The following is a 16,439-nucleotide window of genomic DNA, read 5'->3' as shown; positions in this document are numbered from 1 at the left end:
TTCAAACCCTGCCCCAGTAGGTGCATTCCAGTAATGGGCAAGAACACACGTGCTCTTGTATCACAAGCAGTGACAAGTTTCTAGTGTATGATCTGCTGGCAAGTTATTTAAGCCGTCAGCCCACAAAAGACTATCAAACTTGCATAACTACACACCTTCTAACAGAATTTGTGAGCACTGCCAGTTAACTATGTTTGTACAAGCTATGGTGCAGGTGTGGTCTGTTCTTCCCCTCTTCCTGGTGGCATCCCAATGTCTGAAGGAGACATTCGTAAAGAGGAAGGGTAAGGAACATCTGGTGGGTTGATGGGAAAGAGGAATTTTAGGAAAGCTGCTCCAGGGACACTTGTCTCCAGGAAGTCATAAGTCCCAGTTCCATGTACGCTTGCTAATCATCACTTCTGCCTTTGATACTATAGGGTATTACCCATTTGCTATCATTTATTGTCATAGGATGCACTAGAATGTTTTTCCATTCTGTCATAAGCTCTTCCAGGACTTATTACAGCATCTGGATTTCTTACTCTGTGTTTCTCTGAAGGACTCAATCAAACATACATGATGACTGCTGATTTTCTGCATTTAATATTAGTGATAGTTTAATCCTGATAATTAATGAAGCACTATCAAATGTAGTAAGGGAGACTTATAAGTCCAACAAGAAGGTTGGAAAGGTTAGAAAAGAAGGTTGGAAAGAATTAATGTCTCTCTGAATTGAGCACTTCCTTCCTTTTTGAAAGCCTGGGGTTTTCTTTTTGTCTTTGTGGAGTATCAGCCCAGTCTAAACACTGAAACAAGGAGGGTGAATAAAACTTCAACAGATCTTTGATCATTCAGACTCTGCAGAAATTCAGGGCAAGTCATTGCTGCCTAGTTCTGTTTTCAGAACAAAGGTTTTTAGAGCAGTCGAGTTCAACAATTACTATTTTTGAAATTTAAACAGATCACTAAAATACATTAATCTTTTTTTGCTTCCTCCTCATCAAAGTATTTGATTACCATTTGATGGTTGGAGGACATCACAGCCAGAAACCCTTTGGCTCTCACTGCTGCATCCTTTGCAAAGCAGCAGCTGAGTTCAAGACCTGCCCCAGAATCCATGCCTGGTTTCTACCTCCTTTAGAGGGGCTGAGTGGTGTTAAGAGTTGTACATAGCTTACAGAGGGAATACACATAAGTGATACCAAATGGAATTGAACTATTTCTGAAATATCGAGGAGTACCTCTGATGCAGAGCATGGTTCTTTTAAGAATTAGGGCATGCTATTCCTCTACAGTTCTTTGCTGTGCCAAAAGAGGACTAATCAGTGGATTAATTATGTAAAACTTTAGTAAGTTTTGCTTCATACTAATGATGAGGATAGCATGTGCAGAAATTAATTTTTAGTTTCAGGATGTCTTACAATTGGTCTATTTTACCAAGGTTAAGATTCAGTCCATTCTCTGTTTGACTTTTTTTTTCCTTTCAATGATCCTGACATTATATTGATGAGATAAAAATATGAAAGGGAAGAATCTATAAGCTCCAACTCAGAAAAAGAGCTTCCTGCCCCCCCCCCAAGCTATTTTGTCCTTCCTACCCTGAAAAACATAAGCAAGCACTAGAAGAGAAAAATTAATCAACAGCAAACCAAATTGTATAATGAGAGACATTATTTTTCACCTATCCTTTTTAGAAGGGTAATTGAAAGAGACAGAAGTCAACTAAATTTAGTACGCTAAACAATGTACAGTACTGTGAGTACTTCAACCTAATAGATCAAATATAGTTCTTTAAATCCTTCCCATTGCAAATCCAAGGAGAGAGAATTAAAAGAGGCCTTATTTTCAGAGTTGTTAGTCTGATAACTGTAAAATTTCCAAAGATAAAAAGATGTCCTTAATGCTTTATACTATGTGGATTCAGGTTGGAATATTTTTGTTCTGCAAAGTTTCCATCACCAGAATCTCTTTCCTACCTTGTTCAGGCATTTAAAATCCACATTCAGACCTGTCAAGTCTTCTACTCAGAGAATGAGACTCATTGAGTTCATTCCTGTCTCACATGTTTCTATAGATGGGCTTGATATCGGTCAGAGAATAGATTCACTTTTCAACTAAGCCAATCCAGTGGGCACCTGGGGTCAGTAGCACAGTCCCATTTTCTTTTGCTGCTCCCTGGTTATGTGTTCCTGTCCCATTTGCAGTGCCAGTATTGTTGCTCATTGCAGTGAACTACCTAAACCTGCTGGATGTACAACCCTTTGTTAAAATAGGGCTTAAGACTTTTCGTTGTTTGTTTTCTGAAGTAAAGTTTAAAGCCCCTTTTTAATTAGGAAATAATTCTATTTCCCTGGCTCATAATACTTTAATATTATCCTTTACTGGGCTGGATGTAAACCATTCAGGTACTGGCCAAAAGTAGTTGTTGGGCAGCTCTAAATACGTGTTTTGTCCCAAGAGTTCCACATGCCTTTCTGAGAAATTCTCTTCTACCTTTGAACAGTGGAGAATTAGCAAAGTATCCAATCAAACTGCATCATTGTGCCTCATCACCGATATTTTCTTCTTGAGAAATACACACATTAAGTCAGATGTGAAAGTCAATTATGAGAAACAAATGTTTGCAGGCCAAAAGAAGAAATGAAAACCCTAAAATTACCTCCATTTTCCAACATCGCTTCTAGCAGTGGAGCCTCAGGCATCATCAGGCATTGTCACTCAGCCTGGTGCCTGCATCACATTTGGCTGTCTCCTTGTCACCAACTTAGCAGGTCACCGGGTTAATTCTAGAATGTCCATTTCAAGCTATTAACTTTGTAATCAGAGTAAGTGTTGGTTTGGAATGTGATGAAGTGGTTTAGAATAATTTCCAGGGCTGTCAAGATGCACATGCTTGCCCTGTGACTGCAAGAGACATGCGGTAGAAGCTCAGTGATTGGCAGGGACAAGTTGGAACCAGTTGCTGCTAGACTATCCTGTATGGGTCATTGCATTATCATAAAGCCATGCATATACAATAGGTGGATTTGATTTTTCAGGAAATGGATTACCAGTAAGTCTGTGAGCTGGTCATGACATTATATTTCACTGTAACATCGAGTGGAAACAAAACACACATCCTTTCTCGCAAAAGCAGTGGTCCCCCAGAAAGTCTCTTTGTGTTAGAAGGATAATGAGAGCCTTCAAAATTTTAGGCCTCACCTGAAATGTGCATGTCTGAAGCTTTGTGTGTTGTAATTATGAAGGGAAGGCATTCTTCCCAGTAGTATATTACCTGTTTGAGAGAAAGAGAAATTACAAAGAACGTGGAGTGCAAAATGAGTCTTGATGTTTTAAATAGTATTGACTAGGTCCTCTAAAGAATTCTGTGGGCTGCTTGATAAAGCAGAAAGAGACAATAGAGAATTTTCTACATGCTGGCTTTGCAGAAACATGTTCTATATTTGATTGTTTCATTGAGTGCAGCAACAGAGTATACAAAACATTTGGGATCAATAATGTTTTTGTACATCTTTTTTCCAAAGATCCCAAGTTATTCTACAAGCACTGAGCATCAGTAGGAGAAACTCATATCTAGGAACTAGGTACCCTCTTCCCCTTAAAGGGAAACAGGGGACCAGAAACAGAGTTCAGCTTGCTCAGCATCACATGCTAAGTCAGGTACTAAATTGCATATAAAATTCCCAGGCATCACATATCACTTCATCTCCTGGTCCCTCATACAAGCCCTGAAAAGTGTTTGTTCTTGATTAATTGTCAAGCTAAATTATTTAGGTACAATGTTAATGTCCTGTAGAGGCCTTGTGAAGTAAACCAGCTTCAGCCTATTCAGTCAAATTCAAGGAGCTATCTATCTGCAGTGGAAACTATACAGGTTCTTCTCTAAACTCCTTTAAAAGGCACAAATAAGGACTAGTGTATGTTCTGGATTACTTCTCATGTCCGTTTGCTTTTAAATATGAGGGGTAGCACTGAACTAATCATCTGGCCAGTCCTGTGCTAGGAATTACATTAATCACCTTAAGATGGCAAATGTATGTGCTGCACCAACCAAGCATTCACATGGCTGCTAATTTCCCAAAGCCCTTTAGCAGTTAAAATATAATTATCTGTGTGGACACGAGATGGTTGACTGACTAGAACATAATAGAACGTAATTATAATGCTAGTACTCTGTAGGTGTTATGGAGGGCAGAGTTCGCACATTTCTGCCTTTTTATCTGAGGTAAATTTCCTAACGCTTCCATCAAGGTAGTCAACATGCTGCTGGCTTCAGTGCCTGTCTCTGTTGCTGAGACTGGATTTCTCACCTCTCTTTAAGAAATGGTGAAACTCATAGCCTGCTTCTGAGAAGTTCTTTGCATTTTATAAACAAAGAATTCTGTGCAAAAGCAAATTCTGATTGCTTAATTACTTGCAACTTCTTCTGCAAACTCCCATTACATTCCTGAAACCTTCCACTTGGAACAAGTGAGCACACTAAACAGACATAACTTTTCTTTGCATTTTGAGGATCTGGTCTTTGCAAAATGGTCTATACTATTTTTATAGGAAGCTTCTAGTACATCGTTAGTAAAAGAACAGGTATATTTACCTTTTGAAATAATTATTTACAATTTCTCATTTTTCTAGTAATTCCATGATTGCAATCAGGTCATCAGTTTTTAAGAAGAGTTCTAAATATATATTCATAGAGGATATTTTCTCAGAAAGGGAAATAACAATGCTCAACCTAGTGTATTAGAGCAGTAAAAGTCTTCCACTGTTTTTACAAGTTTGGGTTAAATGTAAGGTGTTTTGTAATGCTAGTAAAAATAGCTGTGCTTCACTTTCTGAGGGTAATGAGGGAAGACAAAATGATGCCTCCATCTTCTGAAATTTTGAGGGGGAAATTAGTTTGTCAGGAAATGGTTTGAAACTGATGCTCAGGTATTGTAAAGAATGCATACTACAGAGTCCAGCATTCCTAGATCCATCATTGTTGAATATAGCCTCCCCAAGAAGATGTTCCATGCTTTTTTGTATTAAGTGTAATTAGGTCATTACAGAAACATTTTCTGTCTTCCTCTTCTCAGTGCTTGCTACAGCAGCCCAGAAAGAAGTTGACACTTCTCATTACCTAGTGTTTTAATAGCTCTATGTGCAAAATCTCCACTGCTTGTTGGGTTGCCTGCTGGAAGCCAGCTGTGGCCTACCATCAAAAGCTATGTATCAGGTTTCAAGAGCATGTCATAGTGGGGTGGTAAAAACAGCACTGCCAGGTACTCACAGAGTGGGGTATATCCCTGCCTATGGTTTTGGTCAAGGACAGAGCAAAGCTGGGAGCAGGAGGACCCATGAGGAAAAGCCCAGGAAAGTTTGGGGGTGGGATGTGGGACAAAAAATTGAAACTAAGGATAAATTCTGCATCCAAAGGTAGTAGTGGACTTTCTGATACTCCATTCTCCAACTCCCCAGTGGGGTTTGCCACAATTCACACAGAGCAAGGCCAGAGTTAAGTCATGCAAAGGGCCCTCCTGCCTGGCAGAGGAAGACCATGGCCATGGCACCAAAGGCATGCTGGAATCTGGAGGTTGGGCCAGGCCTGCAGCTCAGGCTTGTCATCAAGTGCAAAGCAGTGTGGGCTGCAGGAAGGCCAGGGGTTGTGAGACCTGGGGTGGTACTGGGGGATGACAGCTTGTGTGTTCAGTCAGAGAGCTGTGGGGCTCTGCAGGTCCCCAGGAGGAGTGCACTTCCTGGGATCTGGTGATTTGAGTGATTACAGTGAAGCTCAGTCAGGAATTTGTGGTTGGAGGAAAAAAAAAAATTTAATACACAGAAGAACTCCTCTTCATGTGGGATACAGCTTCTACTTACCTCCACCTGCAAGTCCATAAAGACACTTGAAACTTCCCAGCTCAGGCTCCATAAACACACCTAGACCTACACCACAGCTCTGGCTGACAGACTGCCAAAGCTTTTAAAACTTTATAAAGTTATAAACATATATAAACTATATATGTACACTGGAAACAATCCAGATTCGAGAAGCATCTGAGAAGGCACGTGGTAAACACAAAGTCGGTAACTTTTATATAACATGAAAGCCACTGGTTTGCCTCAGAACTGCAGAGCTCTGACCACAGTGGATTTAGAAAGCTGGCTGGCGTGGCTTAAGGCAGACCTATTTCTGTGCTGGAGAAGTGATTTCCCAGGGATTTGAGGGAGAAGTAGTATTCCCCTTTAGCTAAAAGTGTCTCTATGCCTCTGACTGCCTTATGGAGCCAACTACATTAAGTGCACAAAATATGCAGTTGTCATCCAGGGTACAACTGGATCTGAGCAGAGTCATTGTCATTTTCTCCTGCCATGCTAAATCTCTTCAATTTACAACTTCTTTTTCCTTATACTTTCAATGTTCTGCGGCTGCTTGTAAACCTGTGAGCTGTACCCAGTTCAAGTCACCTTCTACACAAAGAGCATTCACAAAAATGTAGCTGTGGGCTTTTGTCCACATAAAGACATTTCGGCCACGGGTGCCTCTGTTACTGAACTACTTGCTGGCCTTTGAGCCTTCTGATCCCCATTTCAGACAAGTGGTGTGTTTATTTAAAAAATCTTCACACATATTCAGGTTTTACCGACAGGACTCACAGCCACTTACAACCACAGCTGTTTTCAGCCACTCTGTGGCAACAGAGAAGTAAGTAGGTAAAAAAGGAGCTAGAAACTGTTTTCAAAAGAAAAACATCCTTAGAGGAAGGGAGGTCTCACTGTTCCATCAGAAGAAGGATGGCTCAGTTCTGGGTTTGCCCAAGGTCTTGGGGTCGGGCTGCAGTCCCCCTGGATGTCATCAGGAGCCTCTCACAGCCCTGTACTTTTCATTATTTGAAGCTCTGTTTTTCAAAGAATATTTATGCTCTCAGACTTCTCAGCTTCTTGTTTCTCCGTTTTATTACCTCTGAAAGAGTTAACAGGAGAATGAGCTACTAAGCCGGGAGACTGATAAGAAAAAGGGACCTGAAGGCCGGGAAGGGCTGTGGTCCATTGTGAGTGGTGGGGCTGAGTATGGGCACTGCCAGCTGGATCAGTCGTCTGGGAATACAGTTTCAGAGGCCCCGAGCCTGAAAGAGTAACCCCCAGTAAAGGCTCATCACCCCCGCCCTGCTCTTGCCCTTTCTGTGGGCTCGGGCCCGCTGAAGCATTTGAGGGGTGTGGGTTCAGCAGGGAGCGGGCTGAGCAAGTGCCATGGGAGGGCAGCATTGCTCAGACACACAGCCCGGCGCCTTTCAGCCTTGTCCAGCACACATCCTTGGAAGGGCTCCTCCTCTGAGAGCCCCTGCACGCTCCCGGTCTCATGGGACCTGCTGCCCCGGCCATCAACCCGGGACACTGCAGGAGAGCCTGGCTCATGGGGGAACCGCTGAGGCCATCGTCAGCTCACCTGTCCCTCGGACAACTCTGCTATTCTTGAGCTAGTTTGGTGAGGTTTTTTCCTTTTTTCTTCGAGTGTCTTCAAAAGATAATTACATGGAGCTGGGGCCGTTTGCTCAAGTTACTTTTAGTTCCCATGGTGGTTGTAATGAAGTGTGTACTGCACATCCATTTTACTAAAGTAGTGTATAAGGACACACTTGACTTGCTTTTCCTCTGCAGTTGAGGAAGGACAGATCATTAAGAAAACGGGACCGCTACCTTATTGGAGCCTTCAAACAGATCCCCCGGCCTCACTCCTTTGGAAGAGATGCAGACTGAGTCTCTGAGATCTGCGGAGGCTTTGGTAAAGGGCTTTGAAATGCTTCCTCTTCCCCCAGGATGGTGCTGCTCCAAGCATCATTGCAGGTTTTATCTCAAAGCAGACAGGCTTGCTAGTGAACAGGAGAAGTGTCCATTAGAGGAAACATGGGAGAAACACCCTGTACCAATGAACAAAACCATTTCTGAAGATTTCCACTTTGTAGTAATGCCGGCAGGTGCTCTTCCCACATGATTCAGTTGGGGGTTGGAGATTTGTGTGTTTAGGTGCTGGCTGGTCTGCCTCATGCTGAGTGCCCAAGGTGCTGTCAGAGGACAGACATTTTCACATTCAAATCCTCCTTTCCCAGTTCTTGACTTCACAGAAGTTGAAGCACATACACAGATGCATGTTCATTTATTATTTCCTGAAAAATTGTCTCCTTGGAGCTGCTGTCCATAGAAGTGCTATCCTGTAGTCTCTCACAGAGGAACTGATGACAGGGATTTAAATCAAGCCCTTCCTGTATGTCAAAAGAGTACATAACTCCCCAGCCAGAGTGCATTTTGAAGCTGAGATTACATTGGAGCTTTCAAGCTAGATATATTTTATATAAAGTAATTGCCCAGTCTTGTGTTTAAGATATGCACTCAAGTTTCTGTCTTTGATCTAAGAAATGCTTATTTCCCAAAGTGGAATGGTGTCAATAGGAAATAATCGTATCTCAAATAGCTTTATTGCTTCAGGGCTGGGGTGCTGTCCTGGAAGACTGAAAATAGGGTTGTTTTGTTCCAAGTGATCTACCTAAACATTGAAATTTGTGAATAAAAGTCAGAGGTGAAAAAGGGGAAAGTTGACATCAGCAACATTGTAACGATTTAGACTTGCATTTTCATTAAAAAAAAAATTAAACAGAAGTTACACAAATAATTCTTTTCAATCCAAACAAAATACAAGGGTTTTATCTTTGTCACAGAAAACACAAAAATATAGGTGGGTTGGATCAATTTTATTTTCTTCTTTTATTTTGGTAAAAAATATTCTTAAATATGCTTATAGGGGTCTATGCAGAGATTCATTGAGCAGAAATCTGTTCATACTTTTACAATGCTTTGATCACTGGACTTGGCATTGTCTGTCAAAGCTTTGATCAACATGACAAGATTATAATGAATTTTTGTCCATGGTGAATAACCCAACTTCCTTTGCTAGTACGAAAGGGAATGATAGTGGTTTTTTCATATCTACAGATGAATACAGACATTTAACTCTATTCTCTAAATTCTCTACAGAATTTAACTCTATCCCAGGAAGGGATAGAGTTAAGTTCCTAATACTTGTTAATAATTTGCTTTTATATTATCCTGCCATCCTTCATTTCTTCCACAAAGTTTCCTAATGTCAGGATGTACAAGGATGAAAGTATTTGTTTAGAGGTAACTGGGGACTGAAGCTCTTGCTTCTAGGATCAGGGACATCACTTAATCATGAAAGTGTTCCACCACCGATAAGGTTTTTTTTTCACCGTTCTGCAATTCAAGGGAACTTTGGGGTCCACCTATGTAAAGGACCAATGTAAACTCTGAAGGACCCCTAAAAATAAACCCATTTGCTATTTATTATTTTATAGCTGAATATGGTAGCTACTTCAGAGTTGTGAAAAGAGAAGACATCCTTAGTTGTCTCTGCAGAGCATTTGCAGACTAAGGAGTCAGCAAGCACAGGTAGGATATTTAAAATCATGCAGTGCTCTGCTACATTTTCATAGCAAGGAAAATATATTCTCCTATAGGAATTACTGTGTTCGGTGCTTTTTATGTTAAACAGATAGTAGCTCAGATTTTAGGAGTCCTTCATCCCTTAAAGAATGTTAGCTAAATCTACTACTCTGAGTTAAAAAATTGCCATTGTTGTATTAAAGCATTGGAGTCTGTCACAAAGAACCCCCCCCCTTGAACTCTAGATTATAATGAAGAGATCATATAGAAAAGAGAAAACCAGTTAATTTTGCAGTGAGAGTAAAACACATTCTTTGAACTCCCCAAAGGCAGGTTTTCCTGTGGTGAGGCCTCAGGAGGAATAGTAAGCAGAAAATGATTCCTGTGATGTTTAGGCTTGCGGTTTGCTGCTTTGCAATGTGACACATAAATTGGTGGACAAAAGTGTTTATTTTCTATTAGGTGTTGCTAATGAAGCATCTGTACTTCTTTGAGAACTTAAAGTGAACTCCAATCCTGCATTGTTATGTTCAGGAGTCGGTGCTGATTTCTTCTCCGTATTCCCCTATGGCAGCCTTAAATGCCTTTATTTTGCCATGATGCGAGATTGGTATCAGTCTATTTTCTTTCCTTTCTCACTGTATCTCAACTTGAATTGAGCTTTTGGTGGGCTCACCCCATGCATCCCTTAGTATCACATTTAAGGCGTCCAGATGGGGTGACAGAATGGAATAAGACACCAGCCCTCCATCTGTTAAAAAAAAAGAAGAAAGAAAAAAAAGAAGAAATTAAATACAAGGTTTTATTGTTTTTTAAGTAAGAACAGATACAGTCTGTATGTCAAGGCCAAACTATATGCTATTAAATCTAGCCTTTGAAGTCTTCCATTGGGCTGACCAAGGACAGATGGTAAACTGTTATCAGTTGATATGGGATTAGGTCAAGTCGAAGTTCAAGACTGAAGGTAACAGTAAGAGTCTCAGTTCAGTTGTCAAATGTATTAGTTTATTTAACGAACACCACACAGTCAGCATCTTTGCTACTGTTCTGCTAGTTTAAAAATTGGGAGATTTATTTACCCAAGGATCTCCACACTCTTTAGAAGTTTAATATGGCAAATGTATCTGTTGTAGCTTAGTAGCTGAATAGCAATAAAATCTTTATTCTTTTGGAGGAGAAAAGAGTTTAGATTTAAGATGTACCAGCCTAAGATATACTGCAATTATTTTTAATTTTTTGTTTTATTTTTACCTGGCTCATATATTTGCATCATTTGCCTTTGTGTTTCTATTTTCTTTGCACATGCACCAATTGGAGAAACTGATTACTAGTATCAGATGTAGGGAAGGCTGTAGCAGCATTTCATTTCTTACACTTTATTTTCACACCCAAATAATGAATGAAGACTATTGACCGTGAAGCTGAAAAGCTGCATACATGTCAGGCTGTCTATTCTTCAAATTTGGCAGAGGAAATGAACTTGCCTTAAAAACAATCTAACCAAACATGTTTAGAAACAGCTTTTGCAGAACTGGCTGATGTTTGCCATATGACACTTGCAATGGACATTAGACATAATTTGGAAGCAAGCAAAGCAGTTAAGTGTATGTCAGTGAAAGAGCTGAGACAAAATGAACTTTCAAGATCTGGTCATAATCTTACACAATAATTCGTTGTCAACCTCATGATTTAATAGTGTGCACGGTTTATAGAAGGTAAGGACTGATGGGATGAACCTTTGCTAGCAAAGCTAGAGCTAAAAATGCTCAAGATAACTTCCTAAAGAACAGCTCTTCTTTATAGCTTAATTTTTTTTTCTTCCCCATAACTCCTTTACAAATTCAGTGAAAAGGAAACTCTTCTCTATAATGTGTGTTCAGGCAGAAAAGAGGAACAATAGTCATGAAGCCTGGTAAAGTAAAGTTTTCTACAGTCATAGGAGGAAAAGCTGCTGTTGCAGCATAGGAATTACTTTTCAGGTATATAAATCATGAAATTAAAACAATCTAAGGTTTTCCTAATACTGTTCAGTAAATTATGGGTACACATTGACTTCTCCATATGACATTTGTTCTTTTATGTACTTATTACATATGTTAATGTGTCATGCGAATAAGTAAATATTGCCAGAAAAACAGGACTTTTGAAGTTGTGACACTTTGTGCTTCATCACTTGACATTCAACAGCTCTTCTTAATTTTTACAGTTGGGATGATGTGTAGCTGACTGTAGCGTTACACTGTGTTACTAACACATCCAAACTAAAAAAAGAGACAACCCTAGAACTGTTTCTGGTTCACTCTCAGCTCAAAGAGGTTTCTGTCTAAAGGCTCAGGACTCAATTCACATTTAAACAAAATTTCAAGCTTGGCTGGAGGTGGTGGGAAAATCACTTCATACCATTTTTCCTGTTCCCTGGACTTGGCCTGGCTGAAACTACTGTTGTAATAAGGCTGTGGGCTTCCTCCTGCCTGTCACAAGGAATGCTGTAGTTCCCTGAGTACTGCTGAACTTCAGGGCTCAAATGTGGCGCTGTCTGGTCTGCAGAGTCCTTTGCTATGCTCCTTTCTCCCCTTGTTGCCTGTTTGTCTATGCTGAGCTAGCAATCCCTGGGCAGAGTGACGGGCAAGTTCCGGCAGCAGCAGATGGACAAGGCACAGCACAGCCCTGCAGGCCTCCTTCGTCTTTAGAGATCCACAATGTTCTGCACTGTAGTAGAACATAAATTTTTTAGCTTCAAGTTTCAGCTACAAGACTGGTAAATCTGGAAAAGTCATCTATGCAGACTGGACTTTTCCTTACCCACTCTCCCAGGCAGCTGTTTCAGATTCAGGGAACAGGGTGGGAGTGAGTGCAGAAAATAGCCATTAGAAACTTGTTGAGCATTTCAGTGAGCCTTTTCTCACCTCAGTGTAAGCTTTACACAATTACCATAGACTACAAAAACGGAAAACTATAACAGGTGGAAAGAGTCTAGGATCTACTTTCCAGACATGTTTTAAAGTCACTCAGGAGAAGCAAAACATTTTCATTTCAGAATGTTGGTCTTTTCCACTTTCTTTTTGATTAGCCATTTATAGTGCTTACCTTAACTAAGACCGATGTCTGTACTCCCTACTTGAATAGGAAAAATCTTCCATTATACTTGGCAACATAAAGGAATGTTAAATAATCAAAACCAAACTGCATTTTCTCAGTATATTTTGGTATCCAAATGTGTTCAAAGTATGCTCATCTATACGTGATTTGAGGTCCTCCATGTGTATTCCTGCTGTAATTTCATTTTCCCCTTTTTCCTGTGTTCTTCTTTCTGCTCGTTCTTTTGAGAAGCGATCCACAGCCTCCTTGGCTTCAAATTTCTCTGGCTACTGCAGCTTCATTTATTTGAGTCCAATTAGCTTCCTGAGGTTTTGGTTAGTATTCTTGGTTTTTTTGAGGTAAATAGTGAGCAGACTGGATCTCTAGAAGCACTTGGCCTCCCACATCTAGTGTTAATGTTTCTCTTTGAGGATCCACCAGGTCCTACACTCCTGAAGCTGGAAAGCTCTTGGGAGATCCTTCCCTTCACTTTTGAACCCAAGCTGACCTGCCCCCAGATCTGCATATAAACCTATTTGGGCATATTTCCTATATCCACTTCTGCCTACAACATTTCTCTTGGACATTAATGTGTCTTCTCAAGAGATCTGGAAAATTCCTAGAGCCTGATGTGCTTCCTGTGATGCAGAGGAAGGTATTGTCCCTGTAGGGAGAGAGGTCAGAAAGGTGTAACACCGTAACATTTCTGAGCGTCTTTGGGGCAAGTCCCCCTACTCTGTTGCGCTCAACATGGACTGCTCCTTGCGTATTTGCTCTGGGACAGGCCTCTTGCAAACAGCAATGTCCATATGCTAAAGCAGATTAGAGTTCATGGGTGAAAATTGAAAATTAGGCTCATTGTTGTAATTTTTCTCCATAAATAGCAGCAGCAATTGCATTGTTTTGTAAAAGGCTGGGATATAACAAGTATAAATGGTACACTCCAAAAAAAAAAAAAATCTGTTCTGCAATATCCGGGGGCCATGGCTGTCAAGGGCCAACACAGCCATCAAGAAAGTCTAAAATTAAAACAGACAAGTTGCCAATGCATAAAACTGCCATCATCATGTTCACTTCCCAGTTTGTTTCAATGACCATCCCATCTGTGAAACATATTTCTGTGGGACAGTTAAGGGTTGCAAGTATAAACCAGCCCATTCCATTGAATGCCACAACCCAGGTGTCGCTCTTGTTTGAAAAATGCCTGGGTGGCCCCACTGCCAAGGATATAACCACAGATAATACAATCCAGAAATCCCTTTCCAAAGCAGTGAGTAATTGAAATTTATGTACTTGCATAACTCATTTATTGCTGTGAGAGCAACGAATCCAAGGTTGTCAGCTCCAGCCATAGGGGTTGTTCCCTGATCCAAGAGGCCTGTGACTTTATTGCTTGAATGGGAGAGCTGGGGCTGGTGACTGGCACTGCTGCTTAGAGGCTGGGATGTATGGCTGGGCACATGCTGGATGAGAGGTAAGGGCACAGACTTCTCTCTTTGGCAGGAAGAAAAACACCTCAGCAGGAGTGATCCAAGTGGGTAAAGGTTTCAGTCCGAAGCCTCAAGCCAATCTGATAGGCTCTGTTTTCTCGAATGGAAAGTCTCTGATTTGCCTCATTCCTAGCACTGTGGTAGCACCCACAGATTCTTTTCTATTTCAAATACAAACTTAAAGGCTTTCAAGGTTTTCAAGGCTTTCAAGGTCAGTTCTGGTTTTATGCATTATTGTGATTGAGATTTGGGAAACAAGTTTGGAATACCCATAAGAATATCATGCTGGAAAAAGTCCTTACATCTGGGAAATCTGTTTTCCCTCTTGCTGCTCTGTCGTGCATTGAGCTGAGTTCATAACTACCCTAGAACTTCTGAAGATGCATATCTGATAGCAAAATGGAAAGAGTTTTTTCTCTGAAGGGTCTGTGAAGCTCGTAAGTGACCGATGCTAAGTATTACTGTGACTAACTAAATGATTTGACACAAAGGTTTGTTTTAACAAGCCTGTGCTCTTGTGTCAGGCATCAAGCAGGGACACAATCTCAGGGCCAGGACTCTGGGGCTCACTTTGTTTTCTCTTTTCCAAAGCAGTGACCCTTTCTTCCATTTTACTGTCTGTCATGATAGTTTTTCCCTTCTTTTAGAGAGATGAAGGAGTTCTGTTTAGAATAAGATGCTCCTAATGTTGCATAGATTGGACAAAAGGTACAACATACTATCACCAGCTTGCTTATTTCAATGGTAAAATCTTCTGAGAGTTACACTTCTGTTTTCTAAATATTGAGACTTCTGACATGTAACCACAAAGTTGCTGATGTCTCTTCATTCTTAAAAAAAAATGAGACAACATAGTTTTTTTAGGGGAGAATGGGCTGAGACTTTGGTTTCACATTTAGACAAAAATTAGATTTTTTTTTCCCTCTTGAATGGGGAGAAAATTACTGACTGCTATTGCTTATGGTGACAAACTTCACATACACTGAAATTAATACCAAGAGGTTTTGCACTCTGAACTGGGGCTATTCTTATTCCCAAAAGCTCTCTATGCTCTACAGATGGTGGAGAAATTAAATTTCATGGCAGCCTTTTCTAATCAAGGAAAATGGGGCATGGAAATGTCAGTCAACCTGCTCTTGACAGTGAGGGGACCATAAGTTCTACACACTTCTTGTTACCTGACTTATTTTTTTTCTGCACAAACAACTGTCCTATATCTTGCCCTGAATCCTGGGTCAAGCAGATCTATAGTGTGAGGATTACAATAAACCCCATAGCAACGTCTTCTCATCTTCCTTCCCTGGTGGTGAGAGCCACTGACCGAGCTGAATATATGACTTCCTATGTCCTTTTAACCACAGGCCTGACCTTTTACATAAAAGTTTCTATCTTATGATAGTCTTGTCAGGATTTACCGGTTGTGCTTATTATTAATTAAGAAGTACTAAGTTTAAAAGTCATTAGAAATCAAATCACAAAGGATAAGTTAAAAACCTTTCTGTGAACTTTGACATGCCCCTGTATTACATCTAAACCCACACCAACAAAAAGAGACATTAATAAAATCATTATATATTTGAAGAGTAACACCTTGCCCATGTAAAGTTTATGGCTACAAATGAATACGTGTCAGGGAGCACCATCAAGTCCATTAGGCCAAAGATTTCACTGTTGCTATTCATTTAGAGGGGATGGAACTTGTATGTTGCCATGATGGACAGTAACATAAAAAATTTAAAGAGGGATAAAAGACCCTTTCTCCTTTTTCAACCTGGCCTTATAAACCACACACACTTCTAGGGAAGTATGAATAAAAATAAAACTTGCTGCCATGATTTACTCATTCATAAATCTTTTTTTTTTTTTCTTTTAATCACTAGAAATCTATTCCAGTGCATGTAAAGTCTTAATGAGACCTAGCAACATTATGAGTGCTGGGAGCATTCGCCCTTCAGCCTCATGCCTGCAAACGCTCTCGAGGCATGCATATATCTCATTATGGCCGAACGCCCTGTCATGTGTTATTCCTTACTTAGTGACAATTTGTCATTGTCACCCTTGACATGTCACTCTGCTGCAGAAGGATTTGACTTCAGCGTAAGATGTGACAATCAGATGAGAGAATTTTGTAATCTAAACTGAAATATGGGGCTGAGAGAGACTAATTTTATTCAAAAACCATCCTAATATAACATAAATGGGAAGAAATGTTTGCATTTAAGGATTTTTGTTAACGTTCCCTTCCTTTGCCTTTTCCCAGACCCTGCTCCTCCACTTCAATTATTTCTTAGAATAATGCTTTTATTTTTGAAGGATGGAGTCTTATGTTTTAACACCATGCATTTTCAATTAAGTGCACTAGGATCTGTGGATATAACTATTACTTTAACTATAAGTAATGGTTCCATGTAAAAATTAAGGAAACATATTGTGCTTTAAATAAATTACATTCAGATT

General features: G+C 40.2%; 1 long non-coding RNA gene across 1 annotated transcript in view; it reads left to right on the top strand.

The window, feature by feature from the left end:
* Window positions 1-203: 203 nt before the first annotated feature.
* LOC104686387 overlaps window positions 204-16,439 on the top strand; it is a 155,133-nt gene continuing 138,897 nt past the window's right edge. The window contains exon 1 of the long non-coding RNA XR_005602091.1: window positions 204-284. This is a non-coding gene — a long non-coding RNA (uncharacterized LOC104686387). The remainder of the gene's footprint in view (window positions 285-16,439) is intronic.

This window comes from Corvus cornix, chromosome 5, assembly GCF_000738735.6.
Source record: "Corvus cornix cornix isolate S_Up_H32 chromosome 5, ASM73873v5, whole genome shotgun sequence".
In the NCBI taxonomy this organism is placed as follows: Eukaryota; Metazoa; Chordata; class Aves; order Passeriformes; family Corvidae; genus Corvus; species Corvus cornix.
Note: the sequence above shows the minus strand (reverse complement) of the source record. Positions and strands in the feature narration are given on the sequence as shown.